The following is a 14,307-nucleotide window of genomic DNA, read 5'->3' as shown; positions in this document are numbered from 1 at the left end:
ACGGCTGCTACGACGACACTTCACACTAAGCTCGACGGCATGCCCCAACCGCACTTGCAGCACTCGCAGAAGCCACGATTCGACACCAAGACCAACGTCCAACTCGAGATCTAGAGTCTCTGACCTAGACGTACTTATAGACGGCCGTAGTGTAACAGCACTTATCGACACAGGAGCCGACTTTTCTGCAATAAGCGGAGCCTTCGCAGAGCAACTAAAGATGGTAATGACTAGATGGGATGGTCCCGTGATCCGCACAGCCGGAGGCCATCTCGTGTTGCCAACGGGACGATGCACAGCATCAGTGACTGTCAGTGGACGTACTTACCCAGCGTGCTTCATAGTCCTGCAGCAGTGTTCCCGCGATGTCATCTTGGGCATGGATTTTCTGACCGAACATCGAGCAATCATCGACCTTCAATCAAGACAGATCACACTTTCAACGGGCCAAACCATTCAATCGAAGACCACCCTAGGGTACCACGCCATCCTGCGTGTTCTAGATGAAGAAGTAAGCATCCCACCAAGGTCGAGCGTCATAATACCAGTGGTTACACGCAATACCGAGGATATTGAAGGCGTGATCGAGGGAAACAGGCAGTTCCTCTTAGACTGACAGCTTGGCGTTGCCAGAGGCATCGCTTAATCTAAGAATGGACAAGCTCACGTGCTCCTAACCAACTTAGGCAGGGAATACCGACACCTCAACAAAGGCAGCACGATTGGCTTCTTGGATGAAGTAGGGGACATTCCAGGCACGTTCGCCATCTCCGATCAATCCCACCAAGACTCGTCAATGCAAAACCAGCCGCCTGCGTTCGACATCAACCCTGAGCTTCCAAGCGACAGGCAAAATCAGATCCGCATTCTCCTAGAAAGCTACGGTCACTGTTTCACAACCTCGTCCAAGGTGCCAAAAACACCAATTGCCAAGCATCGGATCATAACCAGCGAGCACGCCTGACCTCTCCGCCAAAGCCCGTACTGTGTGTCGCCGCAAGAGCGTGAAGCAATTCGGAAACAAGTGGACGGAATGCTTCGCGATGACGTCATTCAACCTTCGAAAAGCCCTTGGGCAGCACCAGTCGTTCTCGTAAAGAAAAAAGACGGAAGCCTCCGGTTCTGCATCGACTATCACAGGCTAAACAACATAACGAAGAAAGATGTCTACCCGCTCCCAAGGATAGACGACACCCTAGGCTGACTCTGTCATGCCAAGTACTTCTCGTCCATTTACCTCAAAAGCGGATATTGGCAGATTGAAATCGACAAAAGGGACAAAGAAAAGACGGCTTTCATCACTCCGGACGGGCTATTCGAGTTTAAGGTCATGCCATTTGGGCTTTGTTCCGCACCGGCAACGCTTCAGCGAGTAATGGACATGGTGTTGGTAGGCCTGAAATGGCAAACCTGCCTCGTGTATCTCGATGACGTCGTAGTCTTTGCGGCAACCTTTGACGAACACATGCGAAGACTGAGGGCCGTACTAAATGCAATCAGGTATTCAAAACTTACCCTAAAGCCTGTGAAGTACCGCTTTGCATATCATGAGCTGTTATTTCTTGGCCATATCATCAGCCCGGACGATGTAAGACCCGACGCCCAGAAGACGTCCGCTATCGAGAATTTTCCGCGGCCGACAGACAAGAAAACCGTACGAAGGTTCCTTGGCTTGTGTGCTTACTACAAAAGGTTTGTGAGGAGTTTTTCATGCATAGCTGAACCTTTGCCGATGCTAACAAAGGCTGATGTACCATTTCAATTGGAAGCACCGCAAGAAAAGCCTTTCAGGACCTCCAGCGTCGTTTACAGTCCCCTCCCATCCTTTCACACTTCGACGAAGATGCCAAAACTGAAATTCATACCGACGCAAGCAGCGTGGGCATAGGCGCTGTCCTTGTCCAGAAAAGTAACGGGTTCGAGAAAGTGATCGCATACGTTAGCCGTTCGCTGTCGAAGGCGGAGAGTAACTATTCAACTACTGAGAAGGAGTGTCTCGCAATCATTTGGGCGACATTGAAATTCCGTCCTTACATTTACGGACGACCATTCAAGGTTGTGAGTGACCATCACGCCCTCTGCTGGCTTGCAAATTTGAAAGATCCCTCCGGCCGCCTCGCCCGATGGAGTCTTTGTCTCCAGGAATTTGATGTCACCATACTTCATCGACAAGGGCCCCTGTCGATGAAGCACCAAAGAACGACGAAGACGATGACAGCTTCCTTGAATCTATCAGTAGCAGCACTTTTGCGCAACAGCAACGCGCGGACCCTGACCTCAAGCGTCTCCATGAATACCTGGAAGGCAAAACTTCATCACCCCCTGCATCATTTAGGCGGGGACTCTCATCCTTCTGTTTTCAAAACGGCATCATCGTAAAGAAGAACTTTGCGCCCAATAAGACTACGTATCTTATTGTCGTTCCCAGCAACCTTCGAGAAGAAATTCTACAGGCTTCCCACGACGAACCGACTGCTGGACATCTTGGATATGCGCGCACTCTTCGCCTAATCCAAGAGAAATTCTACTGGCCACGACTTCTCACCGACGTCGCACGGTACGTGAAGACTTGCCGTGAATGCCAACGAAGAAAGAGGCCACCGACCAGGCCAGCCGGGCTGCTGAACCCCATACCACCCCCGGCGACGCCTTTCCAACCGATTGGAATGGACCTTCTCGGTCCCTTTCCGACATCAACTTCTGGCAATAGAATGATAATCGTAGCAACTGACTACCTCACCCGTTATGCCGAAGCAAAAGCCTTGCCGAACGGAACAGCAGAGGAGGTCACAAAGTTTTTTGTCAACTGCATCCTGTTGCGACACGGTACCCCCGAGGTCCTCATCACGGACAGGGAAACAGCGTTCACGGCAGAGCTAATGCAAGCTATCCTGCACCGCAGTCAAACAAGCCACCGGAAGACTACTGCGTATCATCCGCAGACAAACGGCTTCGTGGAATGGCTGAACAAAACTATCGCTGACATGCTTGCCATTTATGTCGATGCAGAACACAAAACCTCGGACAGCATCCTTCCATTCGTCGCATTTGCCTATAACACTGCGATACAAGAGACCACACGCATGACGCCTTTTAGCATCGTCTACGGCAGAGAGGCAGCTACAACGTTGGACGCCATGCTCCCAGATGTCACAGAAGAGAACCACAACGTCGCCACCTAGCTTAAACGTGCAGAACAAGCCCGACAACTTGCACGCCTGCGGATTAAGGAACAGCAGTCCATCGACACTCGACGCTACAACTTACGCCACCGCCATACGGAATACAAACCCGATGACTGTGTGTAGATTTGGACCCCCATTCGCCGCCGAGGACTCAGCGAAAAGTTGTTGTGCCATTATTTTGGACCTTACAAGGTCATACGCCGTGTTAGTGAACTGGACTATGAAGTTGTCCCTGATGGCGCGACGACACTGCAACGGCGCCGCACTAACCCAGAACTTGTGCATGTCGTGCGCCTTAAGCCTTATTACACGCGGTAATAGACCTTACAGTTTGCAATGTCAACTGCGAATTTTGATCTTCCTTTTTGTTCTCGTGTGTTCTTATGACACTGTTCTCGTTTTCAATAATTGCTTTTTTAAGCATCGGGCGGATGCTTATTTAAAAGGGGAGTAATGCCGCAATCACTTGCCATCCCTATCGCTTTGCTTGTGACACACGTGGCTAATGTGTATGAAGGCGTGATCCGTGAGCTTATCTTCGTGCCGCGTTTTATCGGAAAACGCCCCTCGCGAAAAAGCCGAAGGCACCGGTGTAGTAGTTCGCCATCTGTACGGCGGTTCACTTGTTTCTTTCGGGCGCAGGTCAGCCCAGTGAAATAAAAGAGTTTTACGGCTTGCTCCTGATCCTGTCTTGCACGTTCCTTCGTCGTCGCGGCGGCGTGACAATATTGAGGTTCTTCCCAGATTTTAGCTCCTTTGCCGTCAAGAAACACTTCGTACGAATTGAGTACGAAGAATTGAAGAGAAAGAAAAGTAGAAAAAAGTAGAAAAAAAGAAACTGCCACAGTAGAACACGAAAGGCGATCTATCAGCTTTCGTGTCTTTTCCGGGTGTGCTTTTTCAGCCTAGAGAGAGATGAAAGCGCTGCAAAACGCAATTTATGGTAGGGTGGCGCCAGTTTTTTTTTTGGGGGGGGAGGGGGGACACTGTAGACCTACTGTACATTGTGTTTTGACTGTGAAAGGTTGTAGGCTTTTTTAGGGGGCACTGTAGACCTACCGTGCGTTCTGTTTTGACTGCGGAAGGTTGTAGGTGAGAATTTAGAGGGGGGGGAGGTCTCCAGTCGACTCGCAGTCTCCGCTAGCGCTGCTCCGGATCGTATGGCTTGAGCAAACGGTCTTATGGCTATGTGGCGCTCCACTGCGGCTCCAGTATGTATGCGCCATGAGAGGAAGGGGTGGGCGGCGCCACGGTTCTGTGGTCGGAGTCGTTACCGGTTTTTTCATGCGCTCTGCGTGCGAATGCGACGGCCGGAGGAACAATGGTGCGTCGCTGTCTCATCTTGGAGGCCACGACGAAAGCAAGACCACTGTATCACATCATCAGACTACTGGCACCATAAATGGACGCAGAAGAAAAGCAAAGGTTACTACCTCAGTGAGTTCAAAAAAAGCCGTAATGAAGCAGTATCTGTGCGGCGCGCGTGGAAAAAAAGGAGACTACGCTGGACTGATCACACGCGCGGCAGGCAATTCCTAAAGGATCTGGGAAATTGTGAACAAGGTAATTTTCCAGTCTAGCAATCAGAACACTCTCCGTGACAATATAACGACAATGGTGATTGAAAAATTCCATACATATCTCAGATACATAAGTGTTAATCTCTCAAGCATACTACCCGACCACAACAAGTCAGCGCACTCTAGAGCTTCGATTGTTAACTCATTTGTAATGGGTGACATTGATCAACAGGAAGTACTTAACGCTGTAAACAAGGTAAACATTAAAAAGGCTGCAGGTTCTGACGAGATAACAGTGAAGTTCACCAAGAAAAATAAGAAGATACTGATTATTATGTCACTTAATATATTTAACCATTCAGTGCACGCAGCAATCAATCAGCCGACGTTAAGAACTGCTAAGGTGACTGCGATTTTCAAAGAAGGAGATGAATCTGGGCCGTCATGCTATCGCAACATATCTGTTGTTAGTGTCAACAATACTCATCATCATCATCATCATCATCATCATCAGCCTGACTACGTCCACTGCAGGACAAAGACCTCTCCCATGTTCCGCCAGTTAACCCGGCCCTGTGCTTGCTGCTCCCAATTTATACCCGCAAACTTCTTAATCTCATCTGCCCACCTAACCTTCTGTCTCCCCATAACCCGCTTGCCTTCTCTTGAAATCCAGTTAGTTACCCTTAACGACCAGCGGTTATCCTGTCTACGCGCTACATGCCCGGCTCATGTCCCTTTCTTCTTCTTGATTTCAGCTATGATATTCTTAACCCCCGTTTGTTCCCTAATCCACTCTGCTCTCTTCTTGTCTCTTAAGGTTACACCTACCATTTTTCTTTCCATTGCTCTCTGCGTCGTCCTCAATTTCAGCTGAACCCTCTTTGTAAGTCTCCAGGTTCCTGCTCCGTAGCTAAGTACCGGCAAGATACAGCTGTTATATAGCTTCCTCTTGAGGGATAGTGGCAATCTACCTGTCATAATTTGAGAGTGCTTGCCAAATGTGCTCCACTCCATTCTTATTCTTCTAGTTACTTCAATCTCGTGGTTCGGCTCCGCGGTTACTACCTGCCCTAAGTAGACAGTCTTTTAAAACTTGAAGTGCACTATTACCTATCTCGAAGCGCTGCTCTTTTCCGAGGTTGTTGTAAATTACTTTCGTTTTCTGCAGATTCATTTTAAGACCCACCTTTCTGCTCTCCTTGTCTAACTCCGTAATTATGAGTTGAGATTCATCCCCCGAGTTACTCAGCAATGCAATGTCATCGGCGAAGCGCAGGTTGCTAAGGTACTCTCCATTAATATTTATCTCTAACTGCTCCCATTCTAGGCTTCTGAAAACCTCCTGTAAGCATGCGGTAAATAGCATTGGGGAGATTGTGTCCCCCTGCCTTACACCCTTCTGGAGTGGTATTCTGTTGCTTTCTTTATGAAGCACTATGGTAGCAGTTGATCCACTGTAGATTTCTTCCAGGATGTTTATATATACTTCATCGACGCCCTGATTCCGCAGTGTCTGCATGACGGCTGATATTTCTACTGAATCAATTGCCTTCTCGTAATCTATGAAGGCTATGTATAGTGGTTGGATATATTCTGAGCATTTCTCTATTACGTGATTGACAGTATGAATGTGGTCGATTGTTGAGTAGCTTGTGCGAAATCTTGCTTGTTACTTTGGTTGATTAAATTCTAATGTTTTCTTTACTATTTTAGCAATTACCTTTGTAAATAGCTTGTATACTACAGAGAGAAAGCTAATGAGCCTGTAATTCTTCAAGTTCTTGTCATCTCCTTTCTTATGTATTAAGATGATGTTAGCGTTCTTCCAAGACTCTGGTACCCTTCCCGTGAGGAGACACCTCGTAAACAGGGTGGCTAGTTTTTCCAACATAATTTGTCCTCCATCTTTCAGCAGATGTGATGTTACCTGATCCTCACCAGCAGCTTTGCCTCTTTGCATGCTCTCCAAAGCTTTTCTGACTTCTTCTATCATTACTGGTGGGGTGTCATCTGGGTTACTGCTATTTCTTTTAGGATTAAAGTCGTAGTTGTCCCGGCTACTCTACACATCTCTGTAAAACTCCTCCGCTATTTTAACTATCCTATCCATATTGGTAGTTAGTTTGCCTTCTTTGTGCCTTAGAGCATACATCCGATTTTTGCCTATCCCAAGTTTCCTCTTCACTGCTTTGACACTTCCTCCGTTTTTCAGAGCGTGTTCAATTGTCTCCATGTTATACCTTCCTACATGAGATACCTTACGCCTATTAATCAGCTTCGAAAGCTCTGCCAGTTCTATTTTGTCTGTTGTACTTGAGACTTTCATGGTTTGACGCTTCTTAATGAGATTCTTTGCTTCCTGGGAAAGCTTGCCGGTGTCCTGTCGAACTATCCTGCCTCCAACTTCCACTTCACATTCCGTAAAGATACTCGTCTTATCATCATTCATTGTATCTATGCTAAGGTTGGTTTCCTCACTAAGAGCCGAGTACCTGTTCTGAAGCGAGGCTCTGAATTCCTGTACTTTCCCTCTCAGTGCTAGCTCATTCATTGGATTCTTGCGTATCAGTTTTTGTCGTTCCTTTTTCAAATCTAGGTGAATTCGAGACCGTACCATTCTATGGCCACTACATCGTACCTTGCCAACCACTTTCACATCCTGCACGATGCCTGGGTGTGCACTCATTATAAAGTCTATTTCGTTCTTAGTTTCGCCATTAGGGCTCCTCCATGTCCACTTGCGGTTTCCTCGTTTTCGGTAGAAGGTATTCAAAATCCGTAAATTATTGCGTTCTGCGAATTCTACAGTAGCTCTCCTCTGGCGTTTCAAGTACCGATGTCATAATCTCCTACTGCCTGGTCTCCCACCTGCTTCTTCCCTACATTTGCATTAAAGTCTCCCATCAGCATTGTATACTGTGTTTTACCCTACTCATTGCCGATTCCACGTCTTCATAGAAGCTTTCAACTGAAGCGTCATCATGGCTGGATGTAGGCGCGTAAGCCTGTACCACCTTCATCTTGTATTTCTTATTCAGTTTAATTACAATAACTACCACCCTTTTATTAATACTGTCACGATGAGTCACAAGTACTGGGGGATTTATTAAACCACCAGGTAGCTAGCACTAGGACGATGCGTCAGTCGTGGCTGGCTCTCGAGCAAAGAAGAACGCGATCTTCTTTTTTCCTCCAGATTTAGAGCCGCTCTTGCTGTCGACCCACTACGTGCTGGCGGCATTATCCCCCCTTCCGAAAAGAAAAAAAAAACAAGTACCAAAAAGAGGAAAGGAAAGTACATAGCAGCACCGCGATGCTACTACATAGGCACGTAAAAAAAATGGAAATTCGGATGAAGTGAAAGTAAAAATTGAAGAGCGTGCCAACATAGGAAACGTCAATGAACGAGAAAGTAAGTTCACAAAATAAACAAAAAACACAAAGAACGCTGTACGGTAAAGGAAAAGTTACGAACAACGCGCAATGAATGGCTTCATGCGCAACACATGAACGACGTCCGGCCTCAGCCGTGTCCTGCTCCGTGCATGGGGTGTTGAGTCCGGAACCACTTCGTAGTTCACGTCACTGACGCGGCGTAACACTTTATATGGGCCAAAGTACCGGCTCAGCAACTTTTCACTAAGGCCACGGCGGCGGACGGGCGTCCACACCCAAACTTGATCTCCGGGGCTGTCAAACACTTCTCTGTGGCGGGTATTATAGCGTCGTGCGTCTGCCTGCTGTTGCTGGCCGATGTGCAGTCGCGCGAGCTGCCGGGCTTCCTCGGCACGCTCTGCGAATTCTTCGGCGTCTGTTGCCAACTCGTCTTCGTCCTGACACGGTAGCATTGAGTCTAGCATGGTCTGCACTTCGCGGCCGTAGAGAAGCCGAAATGGCGTGAATCGCGTGGTCTCTTGCACGGCGGTATTATACGCGAAGGTCACGTAAGGCAAGATCCGGTCCCATGTTTTGTGCTGTACGTCGATGTACATTGAGATCATGTCTGCGAGGGTCTTATTCAGTCGTTCAGTAAGTCCGTTGGTTTGCGGGTGGTACGCAGTTGTCCTTCGGTGTCTGGTGTTGCTCAGTTTGAAAACTTCGTCCGTAAGCTGCGCCGTAAATGCCGTCCCTCTGTCCGTTATTACACTGGAAGGAGCACCGTGTCGTAACACGATGTGGCGCATGAAAAATTGTGCTACCTCAGAAGCCGTGGCTCGTGGGATCGCCTGGGTTTCTGCGTAGCGTGTCAAATAGTCGGTCGCGACGATCACCCATTTGTTGCTGTCCGCAGACATAGGAAATGGCCCGAGAATGTCCATGCCGACTTGGTCGAACGGCGTGCAGGGTGCTTCAATGGGCTGAAGTAAACCAGCTGGCTTAACAGATGGTTGCTTTCGGCGCTGACATTCCCGACAGCTCTTTACGTACTTCTTTACGCTTGCTGAAAGTCCTGGCCAATAGTACCTCTCGCTCACTCTGGCAAGTGTCCTTGAGTAGCCCAGATGACCGGATTTGGGTTCGTCATGGCAAGCGAAGAGGACGTCGTCTCGCATGTCTCGAGGAACCACCAGGAGGTAAGCACGATTGTTCGAACGAGCGTTCTTCTTGTACAGCACACCGTGTCGTAGGCAGAACGACGTCAACGAGCGGGATAAATGACGTGGTATAATTGCGCCCTGGCCCTCTAAATGATCAATGATTGGACGAATCTCTGCATCATCTCGCTGTCGTTTGCCCAAGTCTGATGCACTAACAGCGCCCAGAAAGCCTTCGTCTTCCTCTGCTTCCTGACTGACGACATGAAGGGGTGCGCGTGAGAGTGTGTCAGCGTCCTCATGCTTACGGCCGGACTTATGGACGATGGTGACATCAAATTCCTGCAGCCGCAAACTCCACCGTGCTAGCCGACCTGAAGGGTCACGCAGGCTTGCCAACCAACAGAGCGCGTGATGGTCCGTCACTATCTTGAAGGGACGACCATAAAGGTACGGGCGGAACTTGGTGATTGCCCACACGACTGCGAGACACTCTTTCTCCGTAGTGGAATAATTCGCCTCGGCACGGGATAGAGAGCGGCTGGCGTAGGCTATCACTCTTTCGATGTCCTCTTGACGCTGAACGAGCACTGCACCGAGCCCAATGTTACTAGCGTCGGTATGGACCTCCGTGTCAGCATCATCGTCGAAATGAGCGAGAACGGGCGCTGATTGCATGCGCTGTCGCAGCTCATCAAAAGCTGCTTGTTGCTCGTTTTCCCAGACAAACGGCGTGTCGTCCCTTGTGAGACGAGTCAGAGGTTCTGCTATCTGTGAAAAGCCATGAATGAATCGGCGATAGTAGGCGCACAAACCAAGGAAGCGCCGGACGGCTTTCTTATCGACAGGAGCTGGTAATTCGGCAACAGCGGCAAGCTTGTCCGGATCGGGACGGATTCCTTCGGCGCTAACTACATGTCCAAGAAATTTTAGTTCTTTAAAGACGAAGTGGCACTTCTGTGGCTTTAGTGTGAGGTCCGCCGATCGGATAGCCTCCAGCACGCTGCGCAGGCGGTGAAGGTGCTGCTCAAACGTGGTAGAGAAGACCACCACATCATCAAGGTAGACAAGACAAGTCTGCCACTTGAGCCCTGTGAGGACAGTGTCCATCATTCGCTGGAAAGTTGCCGGTGCAGAACACAAGCCAAAAGGGAGCACTCGAAATTGGTATAGGCCGTCTGGAGTCACAAAGGCTGTTTTCTCACGGTCTCGCTGACCTACTTCGATTTGCCAATACCCGCTTTTGAGATCGAGAGAAGTGAAATAATGGGCACGACGAAGTCTATCCAGCGAATCGTCGATACGTGGCAGCGGATACACATCCCTTTTCGTCACGTTGTTAAGCTTTCGGTAGTCGAGGCAGAAGCGTAGCCACCCGTCCTTCTTTTTGACAAGTACGACTGGAGATGACCACGGGCTGTTCGATGGTTCAATAACGCCATCGTCAAGCATCTCGGTGACTTGTGTGCGTATTGCTTCACGTTCTTTGGCCGACACGCGGTAGGGGTTCTGGTGTATCGGACGTGCGTCTTCGTACGTGATGATCCTGTGTTGAGTGATGGACGTCTGGCGGATCTTTGAGCAAGTTGCGAAGCAAGACCTGAACTCGAACAAAAGCGCTCGTAGTGCAGTCTGGTTAACGGTGGGCAGATCAGGATTGATGTCAATATTACTCATTGACGTGTCGGCGGTATCCACTATTTCGGACGTGAAACAGTTGGTGACGTTTGCTACTTCGTGGGCAAACGCTATCGAAGTGCCACGGAAAAGATGTCGATGCTCGTTGCTAAAGTTGGTTACGAGCAATTCAGATCGACCATCACGAAGGTGTATTACACTTCTAGCTACACAAATGCCTTGCTGCAGGAGGTGTTCTAAATTTGTCTCAGCCACCACATCGCCATCGCCCAAACCACAGCATGTTACGTCGACTAGAACACTTGTTCGTGGAGGAAGCGTCACACTCTGTTCAGAAATACGGAGTACGTCGACACGCCTTCCACCATCTTGCACGTTGATTGCTCGCTGGGCTGAGAACGTGACGCGGCGCTCTTGTAGATCAATGATAGCTCCATTTTCTTGTAGAAAGTCAATTCCCAGAATGACGTCACGGGAACATTCGCGTAGAACAAGGCAGCTTGCTACGAATGTGTACCCTTGAATCTGTACTCTAGTTGTGCAGGCACCCAGTGGAGTAACGACGTGGCCACCAGCTGTCCGAATCTGCGAGTTATGCCACGGCGTGATGACTTTCTTCAGCTGCGTTGTCAGTTTCCCGCTCAGTATGGAATAGTCTGCGCCGGTGTCCACTAACGCATTAACTGCACAACCATCAATTGTCACTGCTATGTCGAGTGAAAGTCGGCCATCCTTTGCAGCAGTATGTGATGTCGGACTGGTTTCCGTACAGTTCTGCGTCAATGGGAGGTCTTCAGCGCTTCGACGTTCAGCGACCCCGCCCCCAGAGGTCGCTTGGTCTAGTTTTCCCGACGGGGGCTGGGAGACCGTGTGGTAGAATACCGCTGGGGCGTTGATGAAAATCGCCTCGGTGATGGCGAGCGCGACTGGCGCCCGGCAGATGGTGGTGCATGCTGCTGGGAGAGGTAGTTTTCGATGTCGCGCGGTCTCTGGACGTAACGGGGTGGCGGTGAGTACGCAGAGAAGCCGCGAAGCCCAAGACGGCGATATGGGCACTGGCGGTACAAGTGATCAGCTTCTCCACAGTGAAAGCACAGAGGCCGGCGATCAGGTGTGCGCCAAACATCAGACTTTCGAGGAGACGTGCGCCGATCGTCGATGTACTGAATTGGTTGCACTGAACGATGGGCGACAGAAGCACCAGGGACAAAGGCCAACGGTGGTGGCGTGTACGTGCCTTCGTAGTACGGCATGTGCTGCGCTGACTGTAGTGAAACAGCAGGAACAGGATGGACGAATAATGGCGGCGATGCAGCAGGGCGTTTCAAAGCTTCTGCGTAGGTTGTCTCACGGCGGTATTCAGCAGGAGCTGGCACAGTTGTATCATGAGGCAAGGTGTCCCGGAGGGCCTGGTGCAGCTCATCTTTGATCACAGTTGTAATAGAGTTTACTGTAGGATGAGGTGTTACACCAGCCTTTTGTAACTCTTCACGTATTATACCACGGATGAGTTCACGTAGATAGTCGTTGTTGGTTCTAGTGGCGGTGAAAATGTCGGCAGTAGACATGCCATTGACTTGCCTGTTGTATTGGTTGGATCGCTGCTGCAGCATTTTTTCCATTGTCACGGCCTCGGACAAGAACTCCGCGACCGTCTTCGGAGGGCTGCGCACGAGGCCGGCAAAAAGCTGGTCCTTGACACCGCGCATCAAGTGACGCAACTTCTTGTCCTCCGTCATTCTTGAATCGGCCCGTCGGAAGAGGCGCGTCATGTCTTCGACGAACGTGGTCACAGTTTCGTTTGGCAGCTGGACGCGGGCCAGAATTGCTCGTTCAGCTCGTTCTTGGCGATCAGCACTGGCATACGTCTGCAGAAGTCTACGAGAGAATTCGGGCCACGTCGTCAGCAGTTCCTCTCGGTTTTGATACCACGTACGTGCCCCGTCTTCGAGATAGAAGTAGACACGACCCAGTTTCGCCGCGTCGTCCCACTGATTCAAGGCGGCTACGCGCTCGAAATCCGCCAACCAGTCCTCAACGTCTTCGTGCTCCGAGCCATGGAACGTCGCCGGTGCGCGTGGGCTTTCCAACGTGTAGCGGTTCGACGTCGTGCTTCCCGTGCCGGTCGCCGAGGTTTGCACCGAAGCGCTGGTCATGTTTGTCGACGTGGTGGGAGCAGTATCGTCGGCTTCCGAAGGCAATCCCCTGATTCGGCGGCTGGTCCGATGCACGGGAGTATTGACTGGCACTGGACTCGTATCGCGGCTTCCTGGGGGGGTCTGCAGCATCCGTGAGACTACCCAGCACTTCCACCAGTTGTCACGATGAGTCACAAGTACTGGGGGATTTATTAAACCACCAGGTAGCTAGCACTAGGACGATGCGTCAGTCGTGGCTGGCTCTCGAGCAAAGAAGAACGCGATCTTCTTTTTTCCTCCAGATTTAGAGCCGCTCTTCCTGTCAACCCACTACGTGCTGGCGGCAATACTATAGTATTCCTCTATGTTGCCAGCTATGTTTCTGTGAATTAGGAACCCCACTCCAAGTTCTCTTCTGTCAGCCAAGCCCCGATAGCAGAGGACACGCCCATTCTGTAGCACCATATAGGCCTCATCTGTCCTCCTAACCTCACTGAGCCATATTAATCCCATTTAACACCCTCTAGCTCCTCATGCAGAACAGCTAGACTTCCCTCCCTAGATAAGGTTCTAGCGTTAAACGTTGCCAAGTTCAGGTTCCAAAGGCGGCCTGTCCGGATCCAGAGATTCTTAGCACCCTCTGCTGCGTTGCAGATCTGACCGCCGCCGTGGTGAGTCTTCGCAGCTGCTGGGGACTGAGGGCCGTGAGTTATTTGACGTATGCAAGTGGGAGGTAGTGGCCAGAAACTGCACCAGGGTGGCCAATCCTTCTCTGGTGACGGAGTGCGTTCCCGGCGGGGGTTGCTGGTGAGGCCGCACCCCAGGCCTCGTAATGCAGTTCCATCACCACGCTGATTTTCTGTTTTTTTAATTTGGTTGGGAACTGCGCGGCACCGGGATTTGAACCACGGACCTTTTGCATACGAGGCGGATACTCTAACCACTACGCCATCGCTGTGCCTCCACCTTACTATCTTATATTACTTTACACAATTTTACAATACTATCGTATTCTCTTTTTTAAAATTATCATGAACGGTGCACAACACCATGGTTTTCCACCTATACATTCGACGTCCACCGCAGCACTTTCAATACCAGAAACAATAAATACCGCTCTTAACAATAACCAATTAGTGTTAGTCATCTAACTTGATTTAAAAAAGGGTTTCGTCACCGTTGATCTTAACATACTACTCAATAAGCGAATGGCGTATGGCTTTCGTGACAACGAACTTGGTTTTTCAGAAGTTGTTTTCATAACCAACAACAAATTGTTGAAATAAAT

This window comes from Rhipicephalus microplus, chromosome 2, assembly GCF_043290135.1.
Source record: "Rhipicephalus microplus isolate Deutch F79 chromosome 2, USDA_Rmic, whole genome shotgun sequence".
NCBI lineage: Eukaryota > Metazoa > Arthropoda > Arachnida > Ixodida > Ixodidae > Rhipicephalus > Rhipicephalus microplus.
The sequence above is the reverse complement of the archived record's forward strand: the minus strand, read 5'-3'. Positions refer to the sequence as shown.